The sequence below is a fragment of the Camponotus vicinus genome, unplaced genomic scaffold (assembly GCF_025532165.1).
Source record: "Camponotus vicinus isolate PSW18456_S1 unplaced genomic scaffold, iyCamVici1.0 SCAF_12, whole genome shotgun sequence".
Lineage (NCBI taxonomy): Eukaryota > Metazoa > Arthropoda > Insecta > Hymenoptera > Formicidae > Camponotus > Camponotus vicinus.
In genome coordinates, this window is record NW_028141948.1 from 7,419,893 (window position 1) to 7,434,535 (window position 14,643).

The following is a 14,643-nucleotide window of genomic DNA, read 5'->3' on the forward strand; positions in this document are numbered from 1 at the left end:
ATTAACTGATTCTTTCAATAAAATATCACTGATTTACAGTGCTGTACTTATAACTGCTGTAATCAGTGACTATTTACTATTTTTCAGTGATAATACACTGATTCACTTTTAGAGAGTAAAATTAAAGCAATAAATATACGTGATGATTTTTTTTTAAATGGTCAAAAATTTCTCTTTTCAAGATTTTAATTTCATATTTTTTTTCATTTGAAACGGACTCAACGATAAGTTGTATCAATTAATAATCAAGGACGAGTTGAAGAAAACTTATTTGGAACAATCTGTGCACGATTGTAAAAATAGTCGGAATCTGAACGAAGGAAAGATGAGAAATTTAAAACTCCCCATTTTCGATACACTCTATTCTCTATAATTTACACGCTTTATCCGGTGTCGTTTCGCCAGGGTTTAATCCGTCTGTAGAATCTTGTTCGAGTGGCAACGCAATAGAGTTAAACCGATCGCGAAAGAGGCGCGCAAGAAGAGACTTCTATGGAAAAGCCTCGATAACGTTCGCCTTCCGTCCCTCCGCGTGTCGTACTTTTATTCGGCCTTGCTCCGGGATTTAATCGACTCGGAGACGGGGAAGAAATCTTAAACGCGCCCTCCTCTCTCGTCGTTTATTCACCCGAGCACCTTAAGCCGGTTGCAGAGGCGTCTCTCTTTACGGGATGAAACGGGAACGCGAGACGCGACGAATACCTTAAATGGCGCGCTGCGCTTTTGCCCGCTTTCAGTGCCGTCCCCATCGTCGCAAGAATGCACGTCGCGCAATTAGTGTGTATCGCTTCTTTCCCTCCGAATCGGCTCCGACAATTCAGATATTATTTGCGCAATTAAACTCTCGACGCGCGGGCTGGTACGATCTGGTTGTTTGAACAAAGAAGTTATCAAGAGGAGACTCCTCCGTATCTTTATTTTATAACATTATAACATTTGCAAGGAAATTATGAATTTTTTATTGAGTCGGTTCTCATTTAACGAATTCTACTGAGGATTATAGTGAGATTCTCTTCTAGATGAGAATCAAAAATAAAGAAATTTATTTTTGGTTATTACTCGGTTTTAATCATTTTCTTTTTATAAGTTTCTTTTTAAAGTATCTTTGTTTTTTTAACTGAACAGATTAATTCAATCTTTATTGATTAAATTTGTTACTAAAATCTCCTACAATAATACAGGGTGACCCATTTTAACTTAGGCAGCCAAATAACTCGAAAAATAAGCAAGATAGAGAAAAATGTTTTAGACAAAAGTTGTATGGTTTCGAGGGGGCCATAAGATGGTATCATTGGTTTGACCTTGAAGAGTCATTTGAAGGTCACGTGAAGGTCACTTCAATTTTTTTAAATGGAATACCCTATATATTTTTGTACATTCTTGTAGCTTATTTCGAGAGCTTTCCAAAACACTATAATTAAGTACCTTTCCGTTAAGTACTTTTTGAGTTATGATGCTTGAAATAATTTCTTAATTTTACATAAACCGTAAAATATCTTGTAAAATATTCATTTTTCGATTATCTTACCTTAATACTTTTATGTACAAAATAATGAGAGGAATCAATTGGTGTAAAGAAAACACATAGTTGTTTTTAAGAAAAAATATGGAATTGTTAATTGCAAATTACATATTTTTTCTTCGAAACAACTATGTGTTTTCTTTACACCAATTGATTCCTCTCATTATTTTGTACATAAAACTATTAAGGTAAGGTAATCGAAAAATGAATATTTTACAAGATATTTTACGGTTTATGTAAAATTAAGAAATTATTTCAAGCCTCATAACTCAAAAAGTACTTAACGAAAATGTACTTAATTATAGTGTTTTGGAAAGCTCTCGAGATGAGCTACAAGAATGTACAAAAATATATAGGATGTTCCATTTAAAAAAATTGAAGTGACCTTCACGTGACCTTCAAATGACTCTTCAAGGTCAAACCAATGATACCATCTTATGGCCCCCTCGAAACCATACAACTTTTGTCTAAAACATTTTTCTCTATCTTGCTTATTTTTCGAGTTATTTGGCTGCCTAAGTTAAAATGGGTCACCCTGTATAAAAACTTGTTTTTTCAAAAAAGGTTCCTTTTATCAGATTTCAATTTACAAATGATAATATTCTTCTTTTTATGTTTTAGTGATAATATATTTTATAATTTATGAAAAATATGCGCTCTCTCTCTCTCTCTCTCTTTCTCTAATTAATTTTTTATAATAATATGTACATATATATATATAATAAGAAATATAATAACAAAAATATATATTTTCTTACTATATTTCTTATTAAAATTAATATTGCATTGTATGTCTCTTACGTTTATTCGGATGAAAGGAAAAGGAGAGAGAGAGAGAGAATACAAATTTTTAATAAATTACATATATTAAATAGACGAATAATTTATTGCCATGAACCTTTTAATTGATGTAAAATACGATGCTGCAGCACGCGACGAAGTTACACAGCGCGGCGATATATCAGCGCCCGATCAAGCCGCATACAAGAGCAACGTAAACCTTCGGGACGCGGTCGCGTTGCATCTCTTTACATGAATTGCGAATGAGAACCGGCGGTGAGCGCGCGGTTAGACGGATGTTCCGTTCGAGAGCGATGCACTCTATTCTTGTCCGTCCAATAACCGTCCTTCCTACTATATAAGCCACGGCGAGATATACGGGGTGTCCGCTCCCACTCTCTGTCTCTCTCGCTCTCCGACATATGTACGTACACCGCCTACATCGGAGTAATTCTCGTCGGCGTATAAATATATCGTCTGTTGCGAGCATGACTTTTGTTTTACGACCGCGATTCTTCTTAATGCAACCTCGCGTATCGATATATTATCGGTTAATGTATCGAAAAATGTCGCGAGAAATATGTGCGCTGTGCATATTTATTGAGACGAGAATTCAATCGAGGATACTTAATCGCAACGTCAGAATTCCTCCCTCGCAATGATTCTCGTCGAATCCTTTTTTGTGTAATAAAATTAAATATATTTATATATTTATATAATATTTTTGTACACACACACATATATAATTATATATAGAATTCTATATAACTGCGCAACGATACGCAATCTATGGTGGACTATAAAAAGAGGGAACCGCGGGATCTTTTCACGATGTGACATGTGCATATAAACGTGCACACGCAATTGCTTGCATGCTCGTGCAAATGATAACGAAGCCGCTTTATGATAAAAAACGCGATATCGTGCAGTATGTGCATCGTTCTTTGTCGCAATTTGACATTGACTGGCATGTGAAAAAATCGACCGTACCATTTGATTTCACAATTTACACGGAACCGGAAGTGACATTCGAAATCGAACCACGTTCGATTGAATCCTAACTGGCGATTACCAGACTTATCGCTCGAAAAAGCAGATTAATAAGTGCTGTATCATTTTTTAAAAAGTGTCAATGCTGTCATTATTGAAATCAATTTTATAAATTATACATATTTACAAATTTAATAAAGTCATACAAAACGTTACATTATGAGATTATCAAAGAACAAGCATTTTAGCACCGACCATGAACATTATTTTATAAACACATATGAGTATACATAGAAAATAATATTCTGTATTCAAATAAATATTACTTGGTTTAAATATATCATAAGTTTATATATCCGCAAATATATCATAAGTTCAATACAAACATTAAGTTTAATTGAAATATACTCTGACTCCCTCCTAGTAAATGTAATATTTTAGTCAAGAATATTAAATTAAAACAAAAATTTGGTTTGTTTACTGCATAAAATTGATATAAAAGTTTGATTTTTCTTTGATACAACTTTATGATATTCTTGAAGAGAAAATAAATTCTTTTTTTGAGTACATGATAATGAGATTTGCTAACATTTGTGATGAATATATTTTAAGACTATTATCAAAAATATATTCTTTATTGAAAAAAAACTATTACTTAAAAAAAAGAAAAGTAAACTAAGTAATTGCTTTTCTTGGCAGTAGAATAATATTTTTCTCCGTGTAGAAAGTGAAAAAAATAACTATAATATTTTAATGCACAGATAATTATATTATAAATGATAATCAATCTTTTTTTTAAATAAATCTTCGTTAAATCGTTATCGTACGTTACTGTAACACATTCGTTGTTTAATATGCTGAAGTATCTCGTAGACAGGAGCACTCTATTCTAAAACGCATTAACACAATTCAGGCCGGAGTAACTCGTTTCCGATACTACTTCGTCGCAATTTTTCGGGGAATGTGTGGATGTGAATTAGATTCGCGCGAATAAAGTCGGCAAGAGGCGATCGCTTTATCGACTGCACACGGATAAAAGGCTCCGTTTCGTGCGCGCTTCAACGCCGGATATCGATGCACAACGTCGGTCGATGGGATGCATCGAGGTCGATTAGCGTGACTAGCTAATCTCTCCCTTTCCCCCTGCCCTTCCCTTGAATTGCACGAACAGCTCCGTCGCTGGCAATTAAGAAGCAATTTAGCGCATCTCCTCGCGGCTTTTGGCGTGTACGAGCTCGAATAAAGTATGTGTATGTGTGTGTGTGTATGTTACGAACTATGCCTTCAACTTATGCTTAACCATCGCTCGACGAGTACATTGTTTGGATCCCGTGTGCGTGCAGGATTGCATTGCGTGCAGTGCAAATAGGGTTGCGCTCCAATTTATGTTTTTCATTTGTCAGGAAAACGCATGTAATAAGTGTTTAATCTCGGATGATTAACGTCAGGTATCATGAAAGTGCACAAGTATCGAAACGTAGTCTCGAAACTACCTGACATATATATCTCGCTAATCATCTGTGGCTTTAGCTAGATTTTAATAAAAATTTAATTCGACATTTGTTTACCTAGCGAGATATACAGGGTAAAGTGTACTTAATTTTACGACTTAAATTATCTCTGTTATATGTGCAGTTATTGAAAATTAATTCAAAAAAAGTTTCACAATCTTTTAGAGGAAAAATATACATGTGACAATTTTTATGTAGCAGGCATTTTTCATGATATCTTAACATTATCTCCACTTTTTGGATATTATAATTACGAGATTTTACATATTTAATGTTAGTACCGTTTGTCGACATTAAAAATATTATAAATATTGCTAAACTTGATATTATAATAATTCTACTTTTTATGTAAATTGATGAGAATCTATTTAGGTAAGGAGAAATATAATTTAAAAAACGAAGATAATATTAAAATATAAAAAATGCATATTATAAGAAATCTGTATCACATTTTCTCCCCGAAGTTATGAAACTTTTGTTAAATGTATTTTTCGATAACTAATAGTGATAATTTACTACAAATTATTTAATTTAATAAAATGAAGCACTCCACTTTACGTATTACAGTTGATAACAGTAAGAAATTGATAACAAATAACTTTTTATTAATTAAAAAATTGATTTAATTCATTTATTAATTAAAAGACTTTAATAAGAGAATTGCGGTCATTCGGCCACACTGGGTATAGCAGAGTTCTAAATAGCTTTCGAGCTATTGCACGTACATATTTATTTATCAGGGCACTGTGCCACGATAAAGTCTCTAACCAGCCACGATGGGTGCAGCATATACTTCGCTATATACCTTGTTTTACGATTGACTCAGCTACGGCTATAACATTGTCATCTTTCTTTTTTTTTGCCTAAATCGCGGTGCATTCAATACCATTTGCACGAAATATTTGCGCTCGTTCACGATTTCTTATATGTGTACATATTTTCTTATTTACAGATTTTTAACTTTATTCCTTTCTATAAATTATTATTCCCATGAATAAAATTCTAATGAATCTATAAAATCTATAGAAATATTATATTTAAAAAGAATCACATGCATGTGTGTATGTGTGAAATATAATGTTAAATATCAAGCAAATGTTTTGCCATAAGTGGAAATTTAATTCGATGGTAGATTTATATTTAATTTTGCAATTAAACATCACCATTTGAGATTTTGAGCTTTATCCATTTAATATGAAAATCGAGCTTAATGTGATATAAAATGTTAAGAGTTCGATAACCGCACGAATGGCGACTAAAGGTGCCGTGAGAATAGCTGTCTTCCGTTATGCCCCAATTTCGCAGCTCTTACATAATGCGGGATACATGTAAGGGCAACTAATTTTATGTCGAGTATATATGGAGTCGCGTATATACGGCGAATAATACAATATACAGTTAATGCGCGTCGCGCATATTACGAGTCGCACTACTATGGCGCGTGTATCTTATGCATTATGAAACCGTGCTCGTTCGCCGCATTCTCTACCCGTATAGAGTCCCCGTAACTACCTACCTCAACGTTACAGTACAGTACAGTACAGCGTCCCTTTTTCCTTAGCTTCTGCACCGCGATAACTGTGCGCCCTGATGGTATAAATATTCATAGCTCTAGCTCTATCCCTCATCCCCCACCTGGTTCTCTCTATTTCTTCTGCTTTCTGCATTCTACAAGATGTTCCGGAACTACCTATCAAAGCTCCATACTAATTTGCTAACAAAATTAACTTGCGTTAATTAAAAAAAGTTTTACTCCTAGAAGAATGATTAATCAGGCTGATGTGCAAATTTATGGCGAGCCATTTAATTAATCCACTTTAGGTATTCTAGACTTGAATCGTACTATTTAATAACAATAAATTAAAGACTTTTTTACATGTATAAAAGAATATATTTTTTAAATAAATACGAAAGTAGTTGCTACATGCTCGTTTTTAATTCCCTTTCCCCTTTTCCTTCTCCGATCTTCCCTAATTTCATTTCACTACAGTGATCTATGTCTCCAACCGTAGGCACTTTTAGAGAGAAATCGAGGCAGAGGGAAATGAGAAGATAGAACAGTCAAATAGGGAGAGAAAGAGAGAGAGAGAGAGAGAGAGAGAGAGAGAGAGAGAGAGAGAGAGAGAGAGATGGCAATTAGCTGCTCGTCATTAGACCAGCCACCGACGCAAAATAAATTTCCTCGCCCCTAACTGAATTTGCACACGGTCAACCTATCTTCCCACGTGTGCATTTATGGTAGAAGGAACGATTTACCTTGGCCATGCATGACGAAGGAAAACTTGGCCGTCACGTTTTTCCGCGCCACTCGGTACATGGCGCCGGAATGTATTACGGTCATATGGTTGCTTGCAGTGATTTCGCGGCCGTTTTGCTTTTTCCTTCCTTTATTTATTCTGTTCCTGCATTTGTCCGCCCGGAATCAATCCCGTGTGTTTATTTGAAGAAAGGGCCCTGCAAAAGACAACGTTATTCCCATATCAATTTCTGCGCTTTAATCGCGAATTGTTACATGTGTATACATCTGGACAACTCGCATCGCTAATCTGTTCATATGATTAACTAATAAAATGCAAAATGCTTTGCAGAAGTCTTCGACTCTGTCTCCAAAATTTCCTAAGATAATTTTTCTAATCGTTTGAAAAAAATGGTAGAAAAAACGTCACGATATTTATTTTCTAGTTGCTTTGTTTCGAGAAATTCAATATGAAATAACCGACATTATCTATTTATGCCAATCTGTCTGTCGCAACTATTGTAAAATATGCGGCGACATCTCGTCTGGAACGAAAAGATTTCAGTACCGTTTGCATTATCGTATCGTCAGTCACGGATCGTCGATTCTTCCGCTTTCACCGTTAAGACTCATCCTAAATGCTCCATCGTGCGAGACAGATTGTTCTCGGCGTTTATTGTTCTCGACTGACAAAAATCGAACAGGTCGATTAAAAGTCGCGGTCTAGTCGCGATTAGCGTTTTTTAATGGAACGATAAATGAGTCTGTGCTAGATTCGAGCCCATGGATTCGATACCAATGGATTTTCAAATTATTTTAACAATCTCTTACGTATTAATAGTTTTTTTTCCAAAAATGTGACGTCTTGAAAGCCCAGACATGAAAGCATCGAATGCCGATCCGATCTTTTACTGTCACGTTTGATATAGAGACTTAACTTTCTTCTTTTATTTATTTTATTTTTACATAACTTTTGCATTTTATGCTCATTAAATACGATCGAAGCAATCAGACGATAGGAATACAAAATGCGCAAATAATTGAAGCGTCATTCTGTCGATAAGTTTCGCGAAACAAAGTTTGATTCTTGTTATGAAAAGTCTAAGTTCAAGATAAGAAACTTCATATTCAACGTTCCGGTTGAATTTCTTACCAAAGTCAACAATCTAACAATTTCATAAAACTTTGCCCGATTGAACTGGAACTATGATTGTATCAACTATTGTATCCCTGATTGTATCGGTGACATTCAAATAGCAACGTTATTTACTTGATCTATGATATAGTAAGTAAGGAAAGCTAATTTATATGAGAATAAATAAATACATATATCCACAGAAAAAAAATAAGTGTCAAATCAAAACTTATATACTTAAAGTAACGCATTCATTGTTTCATATATACGTAACAATTTATAATCTTCTTAGAAGAATTTAATAATTTTAAATTTTAACAATATTATAATCTTACTTCAATATAGTAATTGTCATCTCAAGAATATATAATTATTTAATTCTACTTTAAAAAAATTATAATCTTTGATTTAAAAATATTATTTTCTACCTAACATTGTTTCCTTTCTATTCAAGAAAATTAAATCTTAAATCATAAGAATATATTTTTCTTGACTGAACTATATAAAATGGCTTTATTCAAGCAAGCAATTATATTTTTCTTTAATTAACGCAATATAATCTCATTTCAAGATTTCCATGTTAAAACTAAATATTTTCAAAACAAGAAAGTCTTTTTTTTCTGTGTACACAGTGTCCCCCAAAATATAAATTCATACAAATTTTATTAATGCAAAACGAGCTCTAAACTCACTACATTTATTTAAAACTTGCATTTTAATTCGTTGTAAATACAATATTTTTGCCTCAATGCGTTTTTTTGAATTTAAACGAAAATGTCACGGCCATTTACGCGACAGCGCACCGACACTGTTTAATATGCCTGAAAAAGAAAATAGCTTACGAGAGAAATGAGGGAGGCTGGAAATTGCTGGGCGTATTCTCGCGCGGAGGGACTCGCCTTAGCTGGCGTCTAATGCAACCGTAACACAATAATTACGCGGTCGGAGGGCGCGCTAATTAAGGTGGGAGGCGGAAAAAAGGTAAAGGGCGTTTAACTTTGCTGCCGTCATTAGCTTTAAAGCTCGCGCTCCTTCGAATTTCCCGTCATCTGCCATTCGCGCGCGAACACGTGAATCCCATTCCTCCTTTCTTTTTTTCCATTGCATCTAGATTAAAATCGCGTATGGCCATATAAGCTATTCTCAAGCCGTTTACCGATGATATCGGGTTAATGATGCGCGGTTTACGGTAACGTCGGCACCAGAATAACGATGGAACGCGGAAAAGCGGATTAAATTGATACTCGCTGGTTGACATTGCATCATACTAATTACAGCTTTCGATTTAATTCTTTCCTATAGATAAAAAATTTGCCTGCAAAATTTCAAAAAGTGAAAATTATTTAATTTATTTTTACTCCCGACTGCTGCCAACTTACGGTTGGCAAAAGGAAGGAGGGAGTATGCGTTTCACCGAGCTCGGATTGATTGTAACGGGTATTCTCGATAACTATAACGTAGTTTGATATCATCTTTTGCACATCAATTTCTTATTAATCAAGGAAGGTTTCAAGCATTATAATTACCGTTATTTGTTTTATTAAAAGCGGAAAAATAATATTATTTCGTCTATACGTCCTCTTATTGGCTGAATCTAAGAAGCAAAATGATTCATCAATAAGATTCGTTCTAAGCAACCGTATAGGGAATTATAGTAACTTGAGTTGAAGTTAAGACATCTCGAAGTAGTGGCGGGAATAATAACACAAGCCGACAAAATTTAGACCCAGAAACCAGAATATACTTTTCCTAAGGTTTTTGACGCGCTGAATTCGAATCCGAGGTCAGAATTTCTCTGGTAGCTCCGGTTTTCGAGATATTCTAACCTAAAAGTGCCAAAATCACGGTTTTTCGAGATATTTGAGGTTATGTTACATCGCAAGGTAATTTTTTTTCATAAAACCATTAATGGGGTTCGAAAGAACTACTCTTCTTCTTTAAAAAACATTTTGATTTGTCCGGATATCTTTTTTTATCTTTGAGAAATTGAATGTTCAAATTAAGTAGTTTGACATTTTTGATATTTGGAAATTGAATAGCATCAGGTAAGTACAATATAATGTATGTACACGAAATATACATTTTTAAAGGGTTTTGATGCACGCTGATTCGAAATTTGACATTATTTTTGCAATAGTTTGTTTAAACAAATTGTTTAAACAAATTGTTTAGACAAATTAAATTTGCAAAACTAATGTCAAATTTCGAATCAGCGTGCATCAAAACCCTTTAAAAATGTATATTTCGTGTACATACATTATATTGTACTTACCTGATGCTATTCAATTTCCAAATATCAAAAATGTCAAACTACTTAATTTGAACATTCAATTTCTCAAAGATAAAAAAAGATATCCGGACAAATCAAAATGTTTTTTAAAGAGGAAGAGTAGTTCTTTCGGACCCCATTAATGGTTTTATGAAAAAAAATTACCTTGCGATGTAACATAACCTCAAATATCTCGAAAACCCGTGATTTTGGCACTTTTAAGTTAGAATATCTCGAAAACCGGAGTCACCAGAAAAATTCTGACCTCGGATTCGAACTCAGCGCGTCGAAAACCTTCGGAAAAGTATATTCTGGTTTCTGGGTTTGAGGTTTGGTCAAATTTTGTCGGCCTGTGTAATTGACATAACCCTATACGTCAAATTATTGTTATTGATGATAATAAATTGTTGTCAGTAATTATTATTTTATAATTATTTTTTAATACAAATATTATTATATTTTTTATTATTATATTATTTTTATCAATAAGATGTTAAAAATTGAAGGACAATCTATCAACGAATTCTTTTACGGAAACTCCCGCAAACACTGCATGATGCATTCGTATACACATTTCAGTTAGATTGCATCGGATTGAGTCGCATCTACGCGACGCATCGCACAAAGTCGAACAAACTTTTGCTCGGATATCGCACGACGGCTCGAATCCCGCGACAATAGACTGATACCGCGCGCGTTATATGTATACATTTACGCTTACGTCATAAATCCCGACGTTGCGGCAAAGAGGCAGCCCGGAAAGTGTCACGAGATCATTCGACGCGGCGCCAGCATCTCGCCTGCCTCTCGCGAGATTTCCTTCCTCGCGCGAGAGAGAAAAGAGCTCGTTCTCCATTCCGGCAGGAATTATCATTCATCTGCGCGAAACTCCTGACAGAACCGAGGAGGATCCACGACCCGAGTTTGGCGTTGCATCTCCCGAGATTTTCTCTCCGCGCGAAGATTGCGGAATAGGATTTGGAGGAGGAGGATGGGACGCGCGTCGTTTTGGCGAAACAAAATTTCGAAATGGGTTTCTCGGTAATTAGTTTTCGCGAGACAACCACTCGTGCCCGGACTCCCGAGGAGATACGCGCCATCGAGAGCAAATTAGACATGATGCGAAGCTCCGAAGAGAGGAAAACACTCGCCAGAAATTGCAAATCGGATGAAGCGCACACTGGAATAGATGCGACAGGGAATAATAGAAAAATAAATATCTTCCGCGATAAAGGGAGACTTTAGATCCACGAGAGATTCTCATGCCGATGTTATATTTAATTCATGCGTCTCGTTATCCAGAGACGATACAACGGGTCGCTTCGTAATTCGTATTTACGGGTTCTGGTCGACCCTTTGGGAAGATCGATTGAAACATGAGGAAGAGAAGTGGGAAATATCGGTGACTTGGTCGTTTCCGTCGAATGCCTTAGTACCTTCTCCATTTACTTCGATGATCTAAATGGATTTCCCCCTGCATAACTAGTAATAGTCCAAATATAAATTATATTATATTAGACAGCAAAGAAAAGCCAGAATACAGGGTAATCATCCTTATTTTAATTAAATTACTTCTAGTCTGTTGTCTAACGCAATTTCCATTATCAAAATGAATGACTCTTCTTAATCGGATGCGGAAATTGGTGAGCTTTACGAAGTAAGTTAAGAGTAAACAGAAATTTTGTCATATCCCAAATGAATATCGTGCGGTTAAGTCTGAAGGAGTAGTAAAATCGGTAAATGTTCTCTTCGAAATTGGACACCTGAGTACGCGCATAATATCGAATAAAAGCCTGATGGTAACATTCGTTTCTAGGGGGACGGCAATACAAATTATTTCTCCATCGTGGGAGCACAGCTAAGTCGTTTCTCTATTATCTTCCTGGAATGAGAAATAAGACGAGATCCAAAATACATCGTAAATTGCACTGGAAAGTACATCCAATTCATTTATCTATTTAATAGTCATTTTGCTATTTCTTTCGCATATACTATAATGATTCTATTTTTACATTTACATCGTATATTTTACTGTGAAAAATATTAGCATACATAACAAATCGCTAACGTGAATTTTTTCAAGAAATATTTTTTTTATTTTATTTTATTGTGTTTTATATTTATTTTACTTTGTTTATATTTAAAGCTTTCTGATAATTCTGAAAGGATAATATTTCTATAGTTTCTATGATTTCATCCTTTAATTTATATAGATTAATTTTTTTCTGTGAAATGTTGGCCAATTCATTCGCAACTTTATCATTCTTGTCTTCTCAATTTCGGTTACTTTATCAAAAAGTATGTTCGCGTCAAGTCCATGTAGCAAAAACTATGAGCGAAGATATCTTTACCAAAATTTTGGAAAATAAAATTATTATTTGTAAATATTACAATGAAACAGTTATTTGATTTCTACTTTAAATGAATGTATTACGAGAAATATATATGTGTGTGTGTGTGTGTGTGTGTGTATTGATAAATAATCCTGTCTATTAAAAATATGAAAATCAATGTAAATTAGTATCAATCAGTAAAAAATAAATTAATCATTGAGAAAAAAATCTGGTTGCATTAATTAGAATTCTGGTAGATTCAACCAGTATGTCTGTTGGAAAATGGACGAACCAGAATTCTTGTAGGAATTACCACATGAATCTGATTAATTTTTTCCTGTTAAATTTACCAAATTTTCTCGTTAATAATACTAAACTCACCAGCACCAAGTCGTCTAAAATTTTTTCCATCTAATTTCAAAAGTCTGTTTAATATTCTGAATTCCAACAAGATTATTGGATAAATTCAATCCAGATTATTGAATAAATTATTTTAAATTCAGTTTGTTAGAAATTAAACTGATAAACAGTGATGCAAGAAGAGAATGCAGCTCAAACACACACAATCAGAGAGCTAGCGTCCTCTTTCTGGCACTACTGCTCGTAAGAGAAAAAAAAATATACTTTAGATTTAATGTTAATACTAGTTCTTTATATACATTTCATGGCAAATATTGAATACGAGTTAAGTTAAAAGTGGCTCGCCGCCTAACGGCAAGCAAAGAAGTTAATGTAACAAGAAATTTTATAGATTCAACCAGAAAATATTAAGCAAATCCTTATAGTAAAATCTATTAAACATTCTAGTTATAAAAACTCGAGTCTTATCATGATAACTAGAAATTCTTGTTTGATTTAATCAAAATGCCTTCAATCATATACGTCTTGTTGGTACAATCAAACGATTTTCCTCAGTGATAGATTGTATAATATTGCAATCATTGTTTTATTGTGACATTTAAAGAGAAATGATAATTAGTTCTTTAAATATAATTAATTCTCAAATATATTCCGAATTTTTCGCCATTTAAATGTAATTTATTAGATGTAGTTATTTTCATCAGATTGAAAATGCGCAGTATCGAATGATGAGTAAAGTAATACAAAAAAGCACAACATATTTATATCAATCGTTCATTTAGAGATTCGCGGAACAAAATATTTTTCGCATAAATTTATGTTGTGTTACATATTTTATAGTAACAACATATTTCTCTTGTATCACATAATGGTATTCGACCTTCGTTTCGGACAGTGTAGCATAGAGATAGATACGCGCTATTGTTTATATTCCGATCCTGTTGTCAGTCGTTTTACGAGACTCGTACAAGTAGAGAGCAATGAGCTGCTTTGCGTATCGTTATATTACTTTACGTGAGTATTCTCTATATATGTATTGCAATTAGCGACTATTAAATTAATTAATTCAAAGTAATTGATTAATTATTGCGATACATAAGAGTATCACGATGACATTAATACGGTCATTGTCTGATTAATTAATAACAAGTTTCTTTACATTAAAATTGTTACATATTATCTGCTTTTAAAAAAGTAATTTTTAGTTTTTTCGCACTGACGTGAGGTGTTAATGCGCGAAAGTTCGTCAATAGAAATAGAATCATAGAACGCGAGAGTAATTTCTCTCTTTTTTTCTCTCCATGATTCGAGTTTTGTTTCCGTCACGCTACTAAAAGTTTATTAACGCGACTGATTCAAGTAGAATTACACGAATCTCTCAGTTACGAAGTACACGAAAGTCAATTGATGATGCAAAACAGTCGGGATTATTAAAGTGGAATATATGAAACGCTTATTATAGAAATCTTATGGACAATAACGATTTCATATTATTTGTATAATAATA

At 33.9% G+C, this 14,643-nt stretch overlaps 2 protein-coding genes and 1 long non-coding RNA gene across 18 annotated transcripts in view; 2 read left to right on the plus strand and 1 right to left on the minus strand.

Annotated features, from left to right (window-relative positions):
* The window catches only part of Liprin-gamma (liprin protein kazrin), a 156,322-nt gene that overhangs the window by 70,708 nt on the left and 70,971 nt on the right, over nucleotides 1-14,643 (plus strand). The gene's annotated exons all lie outside the window — the stretch shown is intronic.
* LOC145963070 (uncharacterized) overlaps nucleotides 1,991-14,643 on the minus strand; it is a 250,716-nt gene continuing 238,063 nt past the window's right edge. The window contains exon 9 of the mRNA XM_083084708.1: nucleotides 1,991-2,060. The gene's annotated coding sequence lies outside the window, so the exon portion shown is untranslated. The remainder of the gene's footprint in view (nucleotides 2,061-14,643) is intronic.
* LOC145963074 (uncharacterized) lies at nucleotides 10,981-13,636 on the plus strand. Its single transcript, XR_014436067.1, has 3 exons — nucleotides 10,981-11,928; nucleotides 12,022-12,100; nucleotides 12,260-13,636. It is a non-coding gene; the product is annotated as an uncharacterized LOC145963074 (long non-coding RNA).